The 22,798-nt window shown below is 38.9% G+C and overlaps 1 long non-coding RNA gene across 1 annotated transcript in view; it reads right to left on the reverse strand.

Moving 5' to 3' along the window:
• Positions 1-2,481: 2,481 nt before the first annotated feature.
• The window catches only part of LOC308667360, a 38,328-nt gene continuing 18,011 nt past the window's right edge, over positions 2,482-22,798 (reverse strand). Inside the window, exons 3-4 of the long non-coding RNA XR_014026269.1 lie at positions 12,229-12,321; positions 2,482-2,966 (exon numbers count right to left, since the gene is read on the reverse strand). This is a non-coding gene — a long non-coding RNA (uncharacterized lncRNA). The remainder of the gene's footprint in view (positions 2,967-12,228; positions 12,322-22,798) is intronic.

A 22,798-nucleotide genomic window follows, 5' to 3' on the forward strand; every position in this document is an offset into this window, starting at 1 on the left:
TAGACTATCATTAACAATGCATGCTGACAGGGCTTTTTTGTCATAGAACGCACCAGAATGGAGTTCTGGCACCTTTTTTCGACAGATTTTCCAGAGTTGCGTTCTTTTCCTATTGTTTCCCTTCCTATCCTCATTTGTTTTTGAAAATACCCCTCTACTTTTACAATGGGTTTGGGGTGGGAGAAACACTATGTCACCTGTTTCTGCCTCCATAAGAAGTGAGTGACTTGTATTGCAATGGTTAAGCAGGATGTTCAGATGTGCCCCAGGTCTATGATATGAAATTGCTTTTATTTTGGTTACAGCCCAATTTTTCATTTTGAAAAAAAGAATAATGGAGTTCATGAAAATGAATACATGGAACAGAAACAAGACTTTTGTCAATAAGAAATTCTGATAATTATCTATATAAGATAAGCAAGTTGTATTTCTTTTCCACAATATTTCATCATTTTGTATGATGTACTACAAAAATATCACTTCTTTTCCTTCAAAAATAATTGCCTTTATTGAGATAAAATGGAATAATTCATCATCACTGGGCTCAACAAGAAATAATAGATACTGATCTGGATATAGTCGTGTCATTCTGAATATCCTACAGTGAGATGTGTATCAATACTGTGGGAAACAAAAGCATACTGTTCCATTAACCAGAAATATAACATTGTATCATACATCTACAGCTTGTTTTATAGTGTTGAGATAAACAGACAGATTATTACCTTATAAACCATCTCTGGGACTGTCAATTATTAGGGATTATGGAAATCTGGAGGAAACCAGGTATTCTAATAGTTAGCTTTAATAAAATAGATTTCTAAAATTGTGTATCATCTGGCTATTTTCCTAGTAGGAAAGGCTAAAGATATGCTTTTTATTGCAGAATTATAAGCTCCTGCACAGCAAAAGAATACCATGGTTCATAAAAAAAGGTACCATAATTCATAAAACTCAAATTCCTAAGTGGGACAATTTATAGCATCTGGCCTAAAAATTTTGTGAGCAACACTTAAGCAGGGGAAAAAATAACATGTTAGGAGTGGTTATCCTCCAAATGATGCAAGTAATAAAGTGCTTTTGGATTCTACAAGAGTGTCTACAAGCACTTGACCAATGGATCTGACATTTATGCAAAGATGAACATGTATTGTTGGGAGGAGATGATTTGTATTGTAGAATTTTATTATTGGATACAAGACATATTTAAAATTCTGTACAAGTTAAATTGTGTCTTACTGCATTTTTGTTTTCATTATCTTATTGAAATGAAGATGAAACAAAGTAGCTGATCATAAGAATAATTAGTTGCATATAATACCATTCACAGTTCAATACAACTAAAGTGATATATCTAATGCTTTAAACCAAAAAGAAAAATAAATTGATTGCTATTAAGAGACCGCGGAAAACATTCTTTCTGATAGATTCCTTATTATTTTAGAATTTCTTAAAGGTGGAAGGCAGCAGCCACGCTATAGAATAACTACAAACATTCAATTTTCCGGTCCTGCTACGGAATATTTGATATATTAGAGATTCTATGGTATTCTGAAAAAATTAAACAGTTGCTCACAGACCCAAATGGCAAGCATGGGTGAGGCAGACCAGGAAATTGCTCTAGAGTGCCAGGTTCCTATGCAACAGTGACAGAGATGTAAATCAGCTAACTAAAAAATGAAATTAGAAATTGCTTCTCCATGGGAAATGTCGTTCAAAGGTGGGAAATACTTTTAGTATTCTTGTTTTGAAACCTGAGATAACAGTTCATAAAACCTAAGCCACCTATCTCCTACCTAAAGGTGTATCTTCCTATCTGTCTTAAGACAACGTTCCTTTCCTATCTTCATTATAATTCAAGATTGTTGAAATGCCATAGTTATATTTATCTATTTTCAGAACATTCTTATTCAACCACAAACTAAAATATGCCCTTTTCCCAGTAAGTTGTGACAGCTCACAAGCACACTGAATTAAAAATATAATGGTAAGGCTACAATATATTCCATTTCCTAGTCTTTCTTCTCCCATGTGATGCAATAGTAGAGTCATTCTTTGTATATTCTGTACTGCAAGGCCTTGGCAATAAATTCTGTATGAAAGGGCTGACTTTTTCAGCTATATTAAGTGAATTAATGAGTTAATTCACTGATTTTTAATTTCTCAAAATTTATCTTTCTTCTCTGATCCAGTTTTGGAAGAGGCACTGAGTGAAGAGAGTGCAATTGTATACTTAAATTGAAAATATAGTATAAAATATATTAACGTTGAACATTTTTTAATAATATTACTGATCAGGGACCATTAAAAATATTTTGGAGACAAAAGAAATTGCACTGTAATTACTTCTTTAGATATTAACCAAACCATTTATATTTTCTGAAAAGGCTCTTTGGGCAACAGAGCAAATATAATATATCTATCTCATAGACATAACTGACAGATATATAATAATACATACAGCAAGAAAAAAACCCCAAACTTACTGATATTTGAAAAGCAGTCTTAAAAGGCTTAGAAAGTATATAGAGTAATTTATTTATTATTCTGTATGTTAACAGCATTTCAACAACACTATCTGGAAAGGAATAATTTGTATTTGTTCTTATTTTCTGTTTTCTAATCAATGCATCCCTTTGTATATTTTACTTCTTATTTCAATTGATTGATTTTTTTTGTTATTGTTTTTAGTTGGAACCTTATTTTAAGAATAATGTGTGTTTCTTCTTGGGTTTTTTTTAATCCAATGATTTATTTCCCTGCAATATTTTTTCAGGATATCACTCTGGGCTGTTGTCCTTGCAACTTTCCTGTACTCCTCCTGCTTGATTTTCTTTGCAATCCTTGTAAGAATGTGAAGGTCAAATTTCACGTGCAGTCAGCAAGGCTCATATTCCACTTTATAAAAGGAGAAATCGATAGCATTCATTAAATCAGATCTTGGAGGGAAATATTCATCTCAGCCCCTAAGTAAATCAAAAGCAAACTTTAACATCATAATTTTGATTGATTTTTCTTTTACCTATGAATAGGAACAGAAGCTTTTAAGCTTCTGTCCAAAAAAGCTCTTTACTGGTTTATGAAGTTAGGATCAAAAATAGGGTTAAAATAAAATATATTTAAATTAATTATGGTAGGTTTGATAACTAATAATTTAATAATAATTCTATGAACAAATTAATCAGTCTATTCTTTGGAAATAGTTAAGGATATCTATGGATATTAGAAAAAATAGAAAAGCTGAAAATTAATTGATATGCAGCATTCAAAGCTATGATAATATGAGGCTATTCCAAATATATGTGGAAGTGGATTCAATTTCTATAATTTCAGGTAATGGAGATCAAGTTTTTTTTTATTGAAAAGTTTTTCAATACATTTTATCTTTAACAAAACAACCCCTCCCAACCCTCCCCCCTCCCCTTCCCCCCTCCCCGACTTCCCAGAGCTAAATACAAGGTATAAAAGTAGAAACAATCATAATCTACCATATGCTAACAACAATGAGTTATTAAATCTACCGCACTTTAACTCTTGTAAAGTGACTACAAGCAATATAAATATCACATCAATATTTATTCAAATGCTAAATGAAACTTTTTAGTCCCATATTTATTCTGGATGTAATCAATCCATTTTTTTCCACTCCACAATATATCTCTGTTGCGAATGGTCTTTCAAATACGCCGAAATCTTTGCCATTTCCGCCAGGTTGGAAACTTTTAGAGTCCATTCTTCTATAGTTGGCAGTTCTTCCTTCTTCCAATATTGCCCTATTAAAAGTCTTGCTGCCGTAATCAAATTCAACATCAATTTAATGTCCACAACAGTAGTATCAGTAATAATACCCAGTAAGAAGAATTGCGGAGAAAACTTTATCCTTCTCTTAAATATCTTCTGCATATTCCACCAAATTTTGATCCAAAAAGCTTTAACCTTTTTACAGGTCCACCAAATATGAAAATACGTTGCATCTTCACCACCACATCTCCAACATTTAGGCTGATAGTTCAGATACATACTTGCTAATTTTTTGGGATCTAAATGCCATCTATAAAACATTTTATAAAAATTCTCTCTTCAATTTTGGGCTTGTGTAAATTTTACATTTCTCACCCAAATCTTTTCCCAAGTATCCATTGTAATAACTTCTTGAATATTCTGAGCCCACTTTATCATGCAATCTTTAACAAGTTCTGTCTCTGAATCAATTTCTATCAATGCAAGATATATCCGTTTGATATGTGCTTGACCCTGATTTCTAATTTGCTTTACCAAATTTTCATCAGTCATTGAAAAACCAATTTTCTGATCTTCTTTCCACCTGGCCTGTAGTTGCCCATACTGAAACCAGGTTTGAACAATCTTTTCTCCTCGTAAAAAATTATACGGCTTCAAATGCCATACATTCCTTTCCAAACTTAAAATTTCCTTATATGTAGTCATATCATGTTTAAACCCAACATTTATATTTTCTATTGCATGTTTCGGTATTGCCCATAAAGGAATCTTATAATTTAACTTATGTCTATACTTTTTCCAAACTCGCAACAGAGCATGTCTTAAAATATGCACCTTAAACACATTATCCACCTTCTTATCATACAATAAATATGCATGCCAACCAAATAACACATCATGACCTTCAAGATTTAATAATCTTCCTTGTGTTAAATTAATCCAATCACTTATCGCTGACAAGGCAGCAGCTTCATAGTATAATTTAAAGTTGGGCATCTTTCACGCGTGTCCTGCATAATCTTAAATTTAACTCGTGGCCTTTTCCCTGACCAAACAAATTTATTAATACCCTTTTGCCATTCCTCCAAGTTTGAGTCCTTTTTAAGAATAGGTATCATTTGAAATAAAAATAGAAATTTCGGCAAAACATTCATTTTCACTGCTGCAATTCTTCCCAATAAAGACAATTGTAATTTTTTCCAGCTATCCAATTCTTTTTGAACTTTTCCCCATAACTTTTCATAATTATTTTTATATAACTTTGCATTTGAGGGTGACAAATATACCCCCAAATATTTAACCCTTTTAACAATTTCAAATCCAGTTAACCCTTCTAAAACAGCCTTTTGTGATACTGTCATGTTCTTGGACAGCATTTTAGTTTTTTGTGTATTAACCTTGAATCCAGAAACTTTCCCATATTACATAATTATCTCCATCAGTCCTACAACAGACTTTTCTGGCTGGGTCACCGTAACAACCAGATCATCTGCAAACGCCCTCAATCTGTAATCCTGATCTCTTATTTGAATTCCCTTAATTTTTCCCGAATCCCGTATTTTAATCAATAATATCTCCAATGTTAAAACAAATAATAGAGGTGATAAAGGACACCCCTGCCTTGTGCCCTTTTCAATATTACATGCTTCGGTCAAACTATTATTTACTATTATACGGGCCGTTTGCTTTTGATATAATGCCCTGATTGGTTGTAGAAATTTATCCCCAAAATTCATTTTATCTAATACTTTCATCAAGAATTGCCAATCCAATTGATCAAAGGCTTTTTCAGCATCCAAAAAGATCAGCGCAGCAGGGATCTGGTTGTTCCTTTCCAGAAATTCCAACAAATCAACTATATGCCTCATGTTATTTTTCATTTGTCTACCACTTATAAACCCAGTTTGATCACCATGAATTACCTGTTGCAGTACCCTCATTAATCTGTTAGCTAAAACCTTAGGAAATATCTTGTAGTCCGTATTCAAAAGTGATATTGGTCTATAATTTCTTGCTTGAGTGACATCCTGATCTTCCTTTGGAATCAAAGAAATAAAAGCAGTTTTCCAAGACGGAGGCACCCCTCCTCCCATTTGAATTGTCTGAAACAATTCCCTTAATGGCTTTATCATCTCAGACTGTAAATTTTTATAATACACAGCAGTCAGTCCATCCGTTCCTGGCGCTTTACCCACTTTCAATTGTTTAATTGCTAAAAGAATTTCTTCCTCAGTTATCAATTGATTCATCTCTTCCTTTTGTTCTTGTGTAAGAACCGGAATACAAGCATTCCTCAAATATACATCAATATCTACTTTATTAATCTTATCTCTAGCATATAATTTAGAATAAAAATCAACAAAGGTTTCCTTAATAAGGTTCTGTTGATACACTACCTTACCCTTATGTTCTATTTTGTCTATATTAGAGGCCCTTTGCTTCTTCCTTAACATATAAGCTAACCATCTACCTGGTTTATTGGCATTACAAAAAGTATTATGTCTAGCAAACCGTAGATTAGTTGCCACCTGATCAGCCAATAACTTATCAAACTGTCCCCTTAATAAATCAATAACCTCTTTAATCTTCACATCCGATGGATTCAAAATTAAGGCCTTTTCTTTTTCCCTAATTTCATTCTCTAATTCTTTCCTCCTGAATTCCAAATTACGTCTGTATTTATTATTCATGTATATTAACACACCTCTCATGTAAGCCTTACTAGCATCCCAAACCATTTCCATAGAAGTACCCTTATTCATATTAATTTCAAAAAAAACCTTCATCTGTTTTTTACATTCTTCCACATTTTCCTGATTTCTAAACAGGTTCTCATTTAGACGCCAGGAGCGCCTATCTCTGTTATCCTTATCAATCTCTAGCCAGACTGGGCTATGGTCAGACATAGTTTTTGGACAAATCTTTATCTTCTTAATCCTAGAAAAGAAATCATTAGAAATTAATATAAAGTCAATCCTAGAAAAAGATTGATGTCTATCGGAAAAAAAAGTATAATCCTTTTCTTGTAAATTTCTTTCTCTCCAAATATCTCGCAGCTCCAAATCACCCTTCATCTCAAAAAAGGATTTAGGCAGTTTAGCATGACTTGGAGTACTTCTAAAAGAACCACTCTTGTCCATTTGTACATCCAAGACACCATTCCAGTCTCCCATAAAAATAAAAGATTTGTAATCCAACTGAGTGATCTTGCTATGTAGTAAACTATAAAAGTCTGCTTGTTGTTGATTAGGAGCATATAATCCAACCTGAAGCGTTTTTTTGTCTTCTATTAACAAATCTATTGTAACGTATCTTCCTTGTTTATCTGCTTCAATTAACTCCGCTGTCATAGTATTCTTAATATAAACAACCACTCCATTCTTCTTATTCATTGCAGAAGCAATAAATTGTGTACCCAGTCTTGAATTTAATAAGAACTTTTGGTCCGTAACTCTAATATGTGTTTCTTGTAAACAAATAACATCAGTCTTAAATTGTTTTAAATATTGAAAGATTTTCTTTCTCTTCTGTGGTGAATTTAAGCCATTAACATTCCAAGTTAGAAGCTTAGTTGCCATCCTTGGCGACCCGAAGCTTTTGGAGCGCTTCTTCCAGAATCCCCTTTACATTCTTAGGTCGCGCCCCTCTCACAGCTTCGCTATAGGTACGCTTTGGAAGTTCCATAACTTTCTGCTGGTCTTGTTCTTGCTCTCGTTTCATTCGTCTCAAAGCAGCACGCGTCATCCTCTGGTCTCTAGCTTCTTCCGATGATACTGAAATTTGATCCACTCCTGTAGCTTTCTCATCTATCTGCGTTGTTCCTTCAGCACCTTGAGGCTCTCCCTCACCATTCTTCTTTGTAGATTCCAAAAGTGGTATGGGGGTAGCTTTTAAAACATTACTATAAAAATCACGTGCCTGCATCACTGTAATAAGACGATATCTCGTACCTTCATGCATCACCACCATACCCACTGGTATCTCCCATCTAAACTTGATATCACGTCGCCTGAGCTCTTGTGCTAAAAAAGCAAACTCCTTTCTTCTCCTTAAAATTCTTGGAGGGATCTCTTTTAAAACCAGGACTTCTTGCTCAGCAACTACAAGCTTAGTGTTGTAAGAAGCTTGAATAACTTCATTCCTAATTGCTCTCTTTGTAAAATAAACCACCACATCTCTGGGTAAAGGTAATGGAGATCAAGTTATATTTGTGCTATTTCCCTTGACTTTGAATAATGTAAAATTATGTTTAAAACCGATTTAGGAGAAATAACATTAGAAATACAGTATCTATAAGTCAGACCTTTTCAAACCTAACTAGGAAGTTGAAAAATATCTAGCTGCCAGTGTGAACTGGATCAATGTGATAGATTACACTTTATGATCTTCAGTGAATAAAACATCATCTTGAAGTAGATTAGGTTGGGCTTAAAATAATATTTACTCTTGTATATAGAACCCATATTACATTTAATTATGATTTTAATTAATTAAATATGGTTAATTTGATCACTTCTCTTTTCTTTAAAAAGCACCTCTTTCTTAACAGATTGGAAAATGTGCTTGTTTTGGAGAAGCCAATCGTGGTTGCGCCATTGGGCTACTATCTCATGTTATACTCATCTTCTCTCTCTCTCTCTCTCTCTCTCTCTTTCTCTCTCTCTCTCTCTCTCTCTCTCTCTCTCTCTCTCTCTCTCTCTTACACAAAGAGAGTAAGACATTCTGTTTTAGCATCACTTTAGCCATTTATTTATAAATACATAGTTACAAAATACTCCCTTGTTGATAGATTTTATTCACTTTGATTAATATGCATTACAACTTGTAACCTTAACTTACAAATTCTTAATTTAATTTCTGAGAGGATGAACATATTTGCAGAAGTAATTGAAGCTTTTTATTTCTATTTCCTAAAGCACCTCAGAAATAGACAATTATGTTCTTTCCAAAAGCCTTTAACTACTTAATATGACAGGTTGTGGTTACAAAATAGCTAAATGATTTAGTTTAACATATGGTTTTCAATAACCTTGTATCCTATTTTTCAGCAGAGAATATACCATGTACTAAGCATTCTGTAAACAAAATGGCACAGTTCATACATAAAGGATTAGACAAGATACTGTATAAGGTATTAATATTATTATTATGGTTAATCTTCAGTTCAATTCACAGTCTGGGACTGATAAAAACGTAACAGTTCTAGTCCTAACCAAGGACCTAAGAGCTGTTAAGATAGCATCTGAGTATATGGGCAGTTCCGAGTAGGATACTCAGGTCTAATAAGTTCAAAATTTCCATGTATGTAGGAAACCCTTTGAGTATTGCTCCAAGGACTCCTAATACTATTGGTATTATTATTATTATTATTATTATTATTATTATTATTATTATTATTATTATTATTATTATTATTATTAACTTTATCATTATCATTGTCGTCATCATCATCATCATCATCATCATCATCATCTGGGGTTGCTACAGTAGTCAGGAGAGCACAATTATATTGCAGAGTAGTAGTTTGGCTTATCAAGGTACCAGCCCTGTTATAGGACATGCTTGCATGTTTCCCAAGGTGTGCCACAGGAAGGTGAGCTGGCTTTACACCAGAAAGAAAGAAAGATGAGCAGCTCTTCTGCATCATCATCCAAGGCCCACTCTCTTCCTGAAGCTGCCTTGCAAATGGACACTGCAACTGGGAAGGTCCAGAGCTGTCAGGAATCTGACACCTGCACAGAGCACCAGCTCATCTCCCCACCAAAGTGGTACATATCTATCTACTTGCATAGAATATGCTTTCAAATTCTTAGGAGGATGGAAGTTGAGGCGATTTACAGTGGCTCACCCTGCCATGGTCTCTCCTGGAGCTGAGAGACCATCACCAGCATCATTAAGCCACTGAGCCACTGCACCATCTTCAGCCATTAGATAAGTAACCCATAGTCCTCAAGCTATAGGCAATCCCCTCTTTTGCAATTTTTGTTTCACCAAGGGTAAAAATTAAGTAGGACTAATGGCTTTTTAATACATGTTAGTTATTTTATCAGCTGGCAATACTAAGATTTTATTTATAGGGAACTATAATTTCATACCTTCCGTGTAGTCATGCCGGCCACATGACCACGGAGACGTCCTCGGACAAGCGCTGGCTCTTCGGCTTTGAAACGGAGATGAGCACCGGCCCCTAGAGTCGGAAACGACTAGCACGCATGTGCGGGGGAACCTTTACCTTTTATATAATTTCATATGCTTTACTTGGATGCAGTGATTAATACTTCCATTTGCTATTTTTTACTTAGGGAAGGTAAAAAGAGAATAGATATATGTAATGAAGCAAACCTAATGTAAAATGACTGATATAACCTATTTTCACAGAACACTGCCTCCCATAAACAGCATTTAAATAGATTACAGCAAAGATAGCAATTAAAAGATTCATTCTGACAAAGTATATAAGTATGTTTTTATCTGAATAGGGAAAAAGAGAATGCACAAATAATTTCAATATTTAGGATAATCTCAATGAAAATTCACTGAAGTCAATGTTATGTTCAAAGGCATTATTAGAAAAAAATAATATGAATTCAGATTAAGTTTAATAAAGACAGATTTTAAAAATAACTTCTGAAGTTTTTTTTAGAGATAATTACTATTACTATATCTAGTCCTTACTGGGGATGGAAGGGGAAACTATCAAGTAATGAGTTTAATATTGGACTGCCAATGATTTCATCTCCTATTCTTGTTTATTCTCTTTGTTGGTTTATTCCATCTCTTCCTATAAAGGTAAAAACTTCCTCTGTCCAGTTGTGTCTGACTCTAGAGAGGAGTGCTCATCTCCATCTCTTAGCCAACAAAGCCAGTGTTGTCTGAAAATCCTTTCCATAATCATGTGGCCACAAAAGGCATAGGATGCTGTTCTCTTCTCACCAAAGTGATACCCATTTATGTACCTGCATTTGCATGCTTTCAAACTACTACATGGGCAGGAGCTGGGGCAAAAATGGAAGCTCACTCTATCATGCAGCATTCAGGTTTCAAACCTGGACTGTCAACTTTCCAGCCAGCAAGCCCAGCATCTGGAAGAGATTGGACAACCACTTGTCTGAAATGGGTTCCTGCCTGAGCAGTGGATTAGATTCGAAAACCTCCAAAGTTCCTTTCCAAGTCTGTTATTCTTTTATCTTGTATCTGTTATCAGAGCAGTCACACCACTTCCATCTCTTCCTTTAGCAGTGTGTAATGTTGCTTTAACTGCTGCAATTTTTCCACTTGCTCTTCCAATATTCTTCTTTTCTATCGCAAAACTATACATTTCTAATCAGAACTAAGCCCCACTGAGTTCAGGGGATATGAAAGAGACTTTATTCACTAAATATAATAGTCAGTTCTGAGCAAGTATGTAGATTTCTAATTTAAACAATCGACCATTTGATTATTTGAACCAGTTTCAACTATATCCAGACACGATAGTTTTAAAAATCGGTTAGGAAATATTGAAAATGCATTGGAGTATTGCAAAATAAAACAGTTAAGGTAATCATGCAAAATGTGGTTTCCAGAATTCTTTCCAATTCCTTAACAATAGCTGCATTTTGGGTCACATGACAAGTAAGCAACATCATTGCTCAGAACACGGGTATCAAACTTGCCACCTCACTTGACGTGTCACGATGTATCATGACTTTTTTTGCATTGCCAGAGCTGGGGTGGGTTCAGCCTCTGTATGATGCAACCGGCTCACTGGCCGGCAATTTGACACCCCTGGCTTAGAATAATGGAATCAGCAACACTGAATTTGATATCCAACTGCCTCTCCTACAAAAGTGCTTTTGGAAAAATATATGGATGTTTTCTCTTAGCTTTAGCCTGAACTTGATCCTTTTTGGGTTATTGCCTCTTGGGCTGTGGTTGGGCTGTGTCCAATTTTTAGACATTTTTGTGGTGATGGGCAGACAGATAAAGTCCCAAAGTTCTTCCTAATATTCTGCTAAATAATAAAAATATTGAGAAGTAAGAAAAAAAGTAATGGAATTGTTGGCCTGTAACAATCCCAAGCAATCTATTGTCTGGCTTGTTTTCTTGTCTAGTGTAGCTTGTAGCCTTTTCTCAACATTTAGTCCATTAAAAGATTGAACAATAGGCTTTTCTGGGTTAATATAGTCCAATAATATTGCTATTTAAAGTACAGAATAAATCCATCTGAAGTTCAACAACCCACAAGGGCTTTAGGAAAAGAAGAAATGAAGAAACCGAGAAATGATATTTCTCTCCTATAAATGTTAAACTTTACTGTCTTTTACATTTTGTTTACAATAAGACTATGCAAGTAATTAAAAGAAATGGTCTGGGAGAGTTCCATTCTCTAGTGATCATTTCTTTTCTAAACATGGTAGTGTTATCAAAACTGAGGAAAATGCAACCTGGCAATTTTTTATTTGGTGACTCTGAGTGTACTCAGTTTAATGTTTTCCCATTACTTACCATCTGTTCTTTGTTTAGCCAAATAGATTTTCTTCATAGCTTGTTTGGACACTTGAGACAAATAAAGCATTCTTGTCAATGTTTATGATTCTCCTGCAGAATATTTGAAGCAAAGTATTTTATTAGAATAAACAGCATTTTCCCTAACATAATAATGGTTTGGATAATAACTCCTCATTTTATTGCTTTCTTGAAAAGAAAAAAAAAATATTATTTACCATGTATTTCCAAGGTGTCACCTTTAGGAGCCCTTTAGTAATTCATCAGGTCAGGCGTTTTGTATAAATATACAAACATCCCAAATGTACGTACACCGGAATTCATGAACATGATGAAATGCATGTTTCTTAAACTGTGACAGGTTTTGTTCTCAAAAGGTGCACTTATAGTGTGTGAAGGTGGAATATTTATTTTATTTATTTATTTATTTATTTGTTTTTATAAACCGCCCTTCTCCCGAGGGACTCGGGGCGGTGTACAGAATAAGGTGGGCATACAGAATGAACAATAGTGAAAAAACAATAGTAAAATACAAACTGGGACCCCAATTAGAGCTATCAGGCCAGGCCGGACTGCTGGAACAGGTAAGTTTTTAATTCGCGTCGGAAGGTGCGGAGGTCGGGGGCCATCCGGATTTCGGTTGGTAAGCTGTTCCAGAGGGCTGGCGCACCCACTGAGAATGCCCTCCCCCTGGGGGCCACCAGCCGACATTCCTTGAGCGGTGGCACCCTGAGGAGGCCCTCTCTGTGGGAGCGCACAGGACGGTGGGGTGCTGACATTGGCAGAAGGTGCTCCCGTAGGTAGTCCGGACCCATGCTATGTAGGGCTTTGTACGTCATTGTTAGCACCTTGAACTTCACACGGAAGGCAACCGGAAGCCAGTGCAGCGCACGGAGGAGAGGTGTGATATGGGAGTATCGGGAGGCTCCCAAGAGTGTCCGTGCCGCTGCACTTTGCACCAGTTGAAGCTTCCGAGTGGATCTCAAGGGCAGCCCCATGTAGAGAGCATTACAATAGTCTAGGCGAGAGGTCACAAGAGCATGGGTGACTGTACGTAAGGCATCCAGGTCCAGATAAGGCCGTAATTGGCGAACTAGTCGAACCTGGGAGAAGGCCCCCTTGGTCACAGCTGCTATGTGATCTTCCAGGGAGAGCTGCGAGTCTAGGAGGACACCCAGGTTGCGGGCCCTATCAACAGGGGGTAGTAACTTGTCCCCGATGTTAAGGGATGGGATGTTCTGAGTATCCTGGCTTGCCAGTACGTACAGCCATTCAGTCTTGTCCGGAATATGCAAATAAGGTAATTGCAAATATTAATGTGCTTTTTAAAAAAAGAAATGAAGGACATAATCTAAGGAAGAAACAAAAATGTGGTCACTGGTTATATCAGGAATCAGTCTTGAGGATAGTGTCACCTTTTTGTGATATATATAGAAAAAGGAAGAAGATAAAAGCCTGAAAAGTAGACCAGGACTAATGATCTTCATCCTATAATATTCTATTTGCAGAAAGTTGTGCAAAACAAATAACCATAAGTCACTTGTATCAATAATTCATTCAGGCTAAATATTGAATATACAGACCTAAATATACAAATATTCATATTATACATTGACCCAGGAGTCCAAATCTTGGAGAGGCCAACAGGAGTTTTGAAAATGTGTTGTGGACATAAAGTAGCTCTGAACAGAACTTATCAATTCACAAGCTACATGTCATGGGAAATGTGATAATTTGCAAAGATTGGTTGCCAAAACATCTCCTATCCTCAAGGGATATTCCACATTCTCTTTGCTTTTCTTAATTCTTTTTGGACAAATATACCCAAAAAATCTCAGTTGGACACTAGTGTTTATATACATCTTATGAGGTCTTGGGTGAGGTCTTGTGCTGTTTTCTGAGAATGTTTTGAACCTGTTGGACTGGAGGTGGACAAAGTCTTTAAGACTGTAAACCTAGCCACCTGTTCCTTAGATCCATGTGCCTTCTCATTGACAAGACTGGCCAGGAGGTGATGGTTGGGTTGATTCTGGCAATCATTCTTGAGGGAAATAGTTGTCTCTCCATGCCTTAAAGAGGCATTGGTACACCTTCTCCTCAAGAAACTATCACTGAATCCCACATACTGGACAATTTTCATCCACTATCCATCCTTCCATTTTGAGAAATATTGTACAGAAAGTGGTTGTACAACAACTTAGAAAATTCTGCATGAGATGATTATCTGAACCAGTTCCAAAAAAGATTTAGGCAAAGATATGAATTGGAAATGCCATTGGTCATGCTTTTGGATAACCTCTGTTAGGAGTAGGATGGGGGTAGGGCTTCCATCCTTGTTCTACCTGACCTCTTAGTAGATTTTAATACTATTGACCATAGTTTCCTTCTGGACCACTTCAGGATTAGAAATGAATGGCACTTCCTTCTTCTGAGGTCAGAAGAGAGGTATATATGCCCAAGATGGCGGACGTGCTTGGGTGAGCTCCGTGGTGAGCTCCGGCTATTTTGGCGTCCTTGGTGTCCTCGGAGTCCGAAGGGGGGCTGCAGAGGTGTTTCCCCTCTGCGCTGGAATATGCTGAGCTGAAAGAGCTAGGAAGAGAGATGGCTGATATTTCCGTCGGCGATGCAGACCCGTTCTGAAGTACTCCAGCGTTTTGTTCTTCGGAGCGTTTTCCAGCGTTTTTTCCTCTTTGCAGGCCCTCTGTGGAGCGGTGAGCTGCTGCGGCTTGGAGGGCTCTGAGCAGCTGTTTCTCAGAGCCATAGAGCTGCGGCCTAGAGCGGCCTCCAGAACGCGGAACGCTGAAAGCTGAGAGTATGCGAAATGGCTTTTTGCTCTTGCTGTTTGCTACTGTTTGCTGGCCACTGGGAGTCTGTTTCGTGCCTGTCTCTGGCGAAAGGGACCTTCAGCTGGGCGTTGGATTTCTGGCACTGCACGCTGTTGGTCAGGCGGCACAGGTCAGCTCGTGGTGTTTGTGGCCTGTGGCCATTTGGACTTGAACTACTCGGCTTGGATCAATCTGCTGTTTTAGCCTTCTTCGCTTTTCTCGCTTTTGAGAAGATTCTTGTGACTGGAACTTTTGTCATCCTCAGATTATGTCGGTTAATTGTTGCTCTAATTCCTCTTTTCCCCTCACGAACCCATCAGACTCAGAGGGTCTGGAGCTGAGCTGCTGTGAGAGGGTGGCTCAGCTATACCATCAATGGCACCACCCTATACCATCGGCTATCTCCCTAGAGGTGAGAGATCTAGGGAGGTATGCTTTATTGGGTTGGTATTCTGTCCGCTTCTGGATAGGTCTGGGCTCTCTGTGAGAGAGAGGTGCCCGATCTGTCTTGGGAGTCACCTGGCCAGCTCAAGTGGCAGGGAGCTGGTGGACCGGACATTGTTGATCTTCTGTCTTACATCTTTCCGAGTGACTATGGGACTGCCTGGCTGGATTTACCTGATAAATGGTTTTATCCTACTCAAGCACGGACTTATTTGCGCTCAGGGGTGCCCCCCCTTCCTGGGTGCGACCCGCCTTTATTTCAACCTATCCTCTTGATGACGGGCCCAATTACTGGGACCCTGAGAGATGGTTGGGCAAGGACAGGAGCCTCCATCACAAATTTAATAAGAGGCCCCTGGTGCATTTTTAGCTCAATTTTTTATGGGGTTAGGGAGAGGGGAGGGTTCTAAAAAGGTTTGGTTGGAGACTGGGGGGGTTCCACCAACCGTTTCTCAGACCAGGCTGGGGATTGCTCACACCGTGGTGGGACTTGGGTTGGGGGCCTACGGGGCCCCAGAGCGGGGTGTGGGATTGCCTATTCCCACGGCGGTAGGGAATGGCCGCAGGTGTATGAACAGAGGGCCGTATCAATATCCGGGAGTGCGTCCCCGCTGTCTTCAAGCGGTGATGCGCACCGACCCTCTGATTTCGGCTCGTGGTACCGGGAGCGAGGATGAGCAGCCACCTGAGCTCAGGCTCATGTATTTTAATGCCAGGTCCGTAATGAATAAGGCTCCTCTCATTCAGGATTTGATTGAGGAGGAGCATGCGGACCTGGCTTGCATTACGGAGACCTGGTTGGGCCCAGAGGGCGGGGTCCCCTGGTTGATCTTTGCCCATCAGGCTTCCAGGTGCTGCACCAGCCTCGGGCTCAGGGTAGGGGTGGTGGAGTGGCAGTAGTTGCGAGGGAGACCTTATGTCCGCGGGAGGCCACCATGGTCCAGATAGTCGGGTGTGAGTCCCTCCTCCTGAGATGTGGTCCCAGAGCTCAGTTGGGCTTGCTGCTGGTGTATGTTTCACCTAGACACGTGGCAGCAGCCCTGCCTGAGCTTCTCGATATTCTCTCAGGGTTGGTGGTTGAGTTCCCCAAACTTATAGTTTTGGGTGACTTCAACCTACCATCCCTGGGGGGATCATCTGAGTTAGCTCGGGAGTTCATGGCTTCCATGACGGCCATGGACCTGAAGCAGGTTATTCTGGGCCCAACTCACGGGGGGGTGTCACACGCTCGATCTTGTTTTTCTATCCGGACAGTGGTTAGATGATCTTGGGGGGGGTTCTCCAATTAATTCACCCCTGTCATGGACCGATCATCATCTCCTGCGGATGGTCTTCCGTTTTGCCACTCCCTGTCATGGAGTTGCTGAGCCAACAAGATGGTTCCGCCCTAGATGCCTTATGGAACCTGAGCGGTTCCAAATGGCGCTTGGGCCCCCACCTGCCTCCTTTGCTCACAGCTCGGTCGATGCCCTAGTGGAAGCCTGGGAAAGGGTAGCCACAGAGGCACTCGACCAAGTTGTACCCATGCGGCCCTTAACCCGACGCAGATCTCAACGGGCCCCATGGTTCTCCATGGAGCTCCGCGAGATGAAGTGTCGGAGACGGGGCCTAGAGAGCTGTTGGAGGTCCAGCTGATCCGAATCCGACCGGTTACGACTAAGGTCGTTTACGAGAACTTATCTCGCAGCGTTGAGGGTGGCTAGGTCTAACCACTTTGCCACCCTCATTGCGTCCGCAGATAATCGCCCGGCCGCCCTGTTTAGGGTAACTCGCTCCCTTCTTAATCAGGAGGTGAGGGAGGAACCCTTGCAGGGTCGAGCCGAGGAGTTTAGTCGATTTCTGTCGGACAAAATCGCTCGGATCCAGCCCGGTTTGGACTCCGACTGGGCAGAGTCTGACGAAGAGGATACGGGCAGCCTTGTCGATTTAATCTGGGAAGAGTTCGATCCTGTGACTCCTGAAGAAGTGGACAAGATCATGGGGAAGCTGAGCTCCACCACATGTTTGTTGGACCCGTGCCCCTCCTGGCTGACTTATGCAGCCCGGGATGGGACATGAGGCTGGCTCCAGGCAGTGATTACGGCCTCTTTGAGTCAGGGTAGCTTTCCCGCCACCTTGAAGGAGGCGGTGGTGAGACCCCTCCTCAAGAAGCCTGCCTTGGACCCAGCAATTTTAAACAACTATCGTCCGGTCTCCAACCTTCGCTTTTTAGCGAAGGTTGTTGAGAGCGTGGTGGCGCAGCAGCTCCCTTTGTTCTTGGATGAAGCTGATTACCTAGACCCGTACCAATCGGGTTTCAGGCCCGGGTACAGCACGGAGACGGCATTGGTTGCGCTGGTGAATGATCTCTGGCGGGCTCGGGACAGAGGTTGCTCCTCTGTCCTAGTCCTTTTAGACCTCTCAGCGGCTTTTGATACCATCGACCATGGTATCCTGCTGCGACGTCTCAGAGGGTTGGGAGTGGGAGGCACAGTTCTCTAGTGGTTCTCCTCTTACCTTCTGGGACGTTCGCAGTCGGTGTTGGCAGGGGGGCAGAGATCGACCTTGAGACCTCTCATTTGTGGAGTCCCTCAGGGATCGGTTCTCTCACCTCTCCTGTTCAACATCTATATGAAGCCGCTGGGTGAGATCATTCGTGGTTTTGGAGTTGGGTATCACCAATATGCTGATGATACCCAGCTTTTTATTTCGACCCCAAACCACCCCAGCGATGCCCTCGACGTGATGTCCCATTGCCTGGAGGCAGTCCGGGTCTTTATGGGGAGGAACAGGCTTCGACTCAACCCTGACAAGACTGAGTGGCTGTTCGTGGCTGTCCATCATTGGCCATGGGGGGTGAGCTATTACCCCCCGTAGATAGGGCCCGCAACTTGGGGGTCCTTCTAGACTCACAGCTCTCTTTGGAAGAGCATATTGGAGCTGTGACTAGGGGGGCCTTTGCCCAGGTTCGCCTGGTGCGCCAGTTGCGGCCCTATCTAGACCAGGATGCCTTGCGCACTGTCATTCATGCACTCGTGACCTCTTGTCTAGACTACTGTAATGCTCTCTACATGGGGCTGCCCTTGAGGTCCACCCGGAGACTCCAACTGGTGCAGAATGCAGCCGCGCGAGTTGTCTTGGGAGTTTCCCGATACTCCCATGTTACACCTTTGCTCCACGAGCTGCATTGGCTACCGGTTGCTCTCCGGGTGAGGTTCAAGGTGTTAGTTATGACTTACAAAGCCCTTCATGGCATGGGTCCGGATTACCTACGGCAACACCTGCGGCCGGCGTCAACTTCCCTCCGTCCAGTGCGCTCCCACAGAGAGGGCCTCCTCAGGGTGCCGCCAATCAAAGAATGCCGATTGGTGACCCCCAGGGGGAGAGCGTTCTCTGTGGGCGCGCCAGACCTTTGGAACCGCTTACCGGTTGAGCTCCGGATGGCCCCTGACCTTCGCTCCTTCCGGCACGATCTCAAAACATTCTTTTTCGAACAAGCTGGCCTGGTCTGACGGGATGAGGTTGGGTTTTTTAAAACTAGTTTTAACTTTAATATGTATTGATTTTATGGGCATGATGTTTAATGGCTTTTTAATTTTGTATTCGATTTTATTGTGTATTGCCCTGTTCACCGCCCTGAGTCCTTCGGGAGAAGGGCGGTATAGAAATCAAATTATTAAATTAAATTAAATTAGTTCCCATCAGTGTTCATTGGGAACAAGAGGTCATGACAAGATGGACCTTTGCAGAGTTCCCTGCTCTGCACCAGTGGGACTCATTATTGGATGGGGAGGCTCTATTTTCAGTCACTCATGCCCTATTCACTCCTAAAAGATTACTGGAATGCATTCCACATGGGAGTGCTTTTGAAAAGTATTTTGAAGCTTCAGCTTGGGCAAAATGCAGGGGCATGGGCAGTTATGTGTTCCATTGATTGACAGTTTGCTTTCAGATCTAATTCACAGTGTTGGTTAGGACTTTTGAAGTCCTACATGGCATAGGATGATTATTTGAGGGATCACCCTTAGCCACTTATATCGATCCACTTCACCAGCTCCTTGAAAATAGTCTTACACTTTCATCCAGAATTACTAGCAACTGACCTGGTTTAAAAAACAGGAGGTTTAGATTGGAAAGTCTACATCTCTGTCACCTACACATTTTTGTTAGATTAAAGCATGAAGAAAAGAGAGATGAACCACTATTGTTGTAGGAATATTTCACTGAATATATTTGAAAACTCTGTGCAGCTTTTTCCAAATAATATCTAATTTCACTGAGACCCTTCATTTAAACTCAATTCTTAAGCTTCTTTCATCTCTAAAATTTAATTTATTTTTTTTAAAACTACTGGACATTGGCAGTATGTTCAAAATTGTAAGCATTATACCAAATTCAGTGCATAAGTCATCATTTCTCATTTTCAGAGAGATACAACTGCAATTATAGTTGAATAAATGCCTGGTGTTTGGGTTTGCTTGCTGGATTTTACAAATGATGCAAAGTCTGTGCAAGTATAAACCAACAATTCTCAATCTGATTCAGTTTTTGAAAAATGCATGCCTATGATCACTGAATAATCACTGAACAAAAGATTAGAAATGGCATCCAGGAGCAGATGGGGAATTTTATTATACATGCACTTTATGCCAAAGCATGGTTTAGATAGCTGGTGATCTGTCACTAGGTAGAATTTACCATGTTCCTGTTTACCAAGCATAAGATATTAAAAACCAAGGAAAGATATATCCATCTTATTTTCAGGGCACAACTCTTCATTTTCAACATTTTTCAAATTATTAGCAAGAATTATCTCAGAGTTTTAAAAATATCTAATACCAGTATGAAGCAGTATTTCACTGAAAATCTCAAGTAAAACTGAATCTTCTACATAATAAGCTTTTAAAACCGTCCTCCTCCTCCTCCATCACCACCCTCACCAATAAATACATCCTGATATTTGCATGAAAGAGTTTGTTCCTGCTCTGCCAAAATTTGAATTAATGATTCACGTATTCTCTTAAGAAATGAAAGATACAAAAATGTTCACCTGTCTGGGACAGTGTAGGTTCTCTTGTTTGAGCGGGGGGATGGACTAGAAGACCTCCAAGGTCCCTTACAGCTCTATTCTATTCTATTCTATTCTATTCTATTCTATTCTATTCTATTCTATTCTATTCTATTCTATTCTATTCTATTCTCTCAAAAAATGAGAAATGCTTCCTTTTAGATGTCGAAGAAAACTGGCATAGAATAGTAAATCTTCTTTATTAAGAAGGTAGATTCTGTGGCTTAAATTTCACATTAATTCTGTTTATTATGTTCCTGGAAGACTTCCCTATAACTAATGATTTTTTATTTACTTATCTTTCAAATTGTCCATCTCCCTCATTTGCTTTTATTTAGAAATAGAAGTGATGAGCTTCAGTAGATTTAAAGTTGCATAGATATATACACCTCCAAGCAAAAGAAGCAAAAATCATAGCTGATTTTTGCTTCTCAGGACCAAAGTCTTCCCATTCTTTCTAAAGGCATCTTACATCTAAAACAAATGTAAGCAAACTGTTTTGTCACATGGACTGACTTGATTTTTTTCCTATACTGGTTGAACAGTAGTGTTGTACAATAGTGACATGGAGGCTTATTGCATTTTTATGTCCTTGTGTACGTATGTATATGTGTAAGAGAAAAAAATAGCAGGAAAAGAAAAAGAAGAAAGGAAAAGAAAAATGAAAATTTAGCAAGTGTACTCTACAAAGCTCAAGATAGGTGCTGTACACACTTCAGAAGCTACTAGTGCCCTTTCTGACCTTAAAGCATTGGTCTTAAAGTAAATATGTCATTTGGCCCTATTTTGAAATAGCTTTGATCCTCAAAACATTTTATTTTATTGGCAATTCTGTACTGATTCTGATGAAGGTAGAACTGTCCCATATGTGTGGAATACATGTGACTGATATGACAATATTAGATGTAGAAAGAGAGTTTTGTCATTAATTTTTTCAATGTCATCTTTGCTTAGAAGAATCACAAATAAAAAACAAGAGAAATCTTTCTTACTTCTGATTTTTGTGATCACATTTAATACTGTGTATTCTTCTACTTTCAGCTGCTGTCAACCATTGATGGGGAAAATTAGGGGGCTGTGTAACTATTGGTGATGCTGTTATAGAGTAACAATATTATATTCCATTTAGCAATAGGAAATACATTTGTGAGCCTATTTTAATTTCAATGATTTCATACATTAGAGACTGATGTGTAAGACATGTAATTTGTATCATAAAACTGTTTATCAGTTGAATGTACATGAATATTAGGGAATGTAACAGTATTCAAAGAAGTAAAATTATCAACAGTGTGATGTACAGTACTTAAACATTTTATACAAAAATAAATGTAAATTAATATGTAAGAAAGATTGAGAAAGTGTATGTATATGTGAAGCTGATCTATCAAAAATAAATGAATATATAAATTTTCATAGCACCATTTGCAACTAATCTTAACAATATTGCCTGGAGAAAGAGAAAATTAATTGACCATCGTGTAGATATGAAATATTCCAGACCTTGATATAGCAGATAGTTGAATATTGACTTATTTGGCTTAGGGGATTATAATCATACATATAATTTATGCAACATTGCACACTCTGTTTAATATATGTTCCAAATTTAAAAGCAGGTTCTTCAGACAAAATGCTTTTTGACTAACCCACTTTTCACTCAGTCTAAATAAACTCTGAATGGGAAAAGATAGCAAGAGATTCATATTCATTACAGTTGTCAGCTTTGTTCTTATAAAATAAATTTCAAGAATATACATTTAAACAGTGAATTTTCAAACTGATATACTTATTATTTGGTGCAGAAGACACTATGTTTAGTTCTCACTTTTATCATGCATCAGTTTTGCTTCTGGTATTATATTTAATGTCATATTTCATTTCTCGGCATTACCTTTGTCAAGAATCATTTTTTATATGTATCACAATCTTCGTGCAGTTTACCTAGGTGTGATAACTTTTTTGATATTAACATATTGTCAGAAATATCTGACAATCTATTTAGTAATAGATACAATTGGTTTATATCCAGGCATGATATCCTGAGATTAAATATTTTACATCCTCCATCTGATTTTCAAAGTAATTCCATACTGGTGAAAGAAAATATAAAGATATGATAAAATACAGAACAAATAGTTTCAAAATATTTTCCTTTAGCTTGTGACTAATTCTAGGCATCTATATACCTTTAGCTGTTCAGGATGTAGGGAATCCATGTAAAACTGACAATGTAACTTATAAAATCATTAAC

The sequence above is a fragment of the Vipera berus genome, assembly GCF_964194415.1.
Source record: "Vipera berus genome assembly, chromosome: 4".
Taxonomy (NCBI): Eukaryota; Metazoa; Chordata; class Lepidosauria; order Squamata; family Viperidae; genus Vipera; species Vipera berus.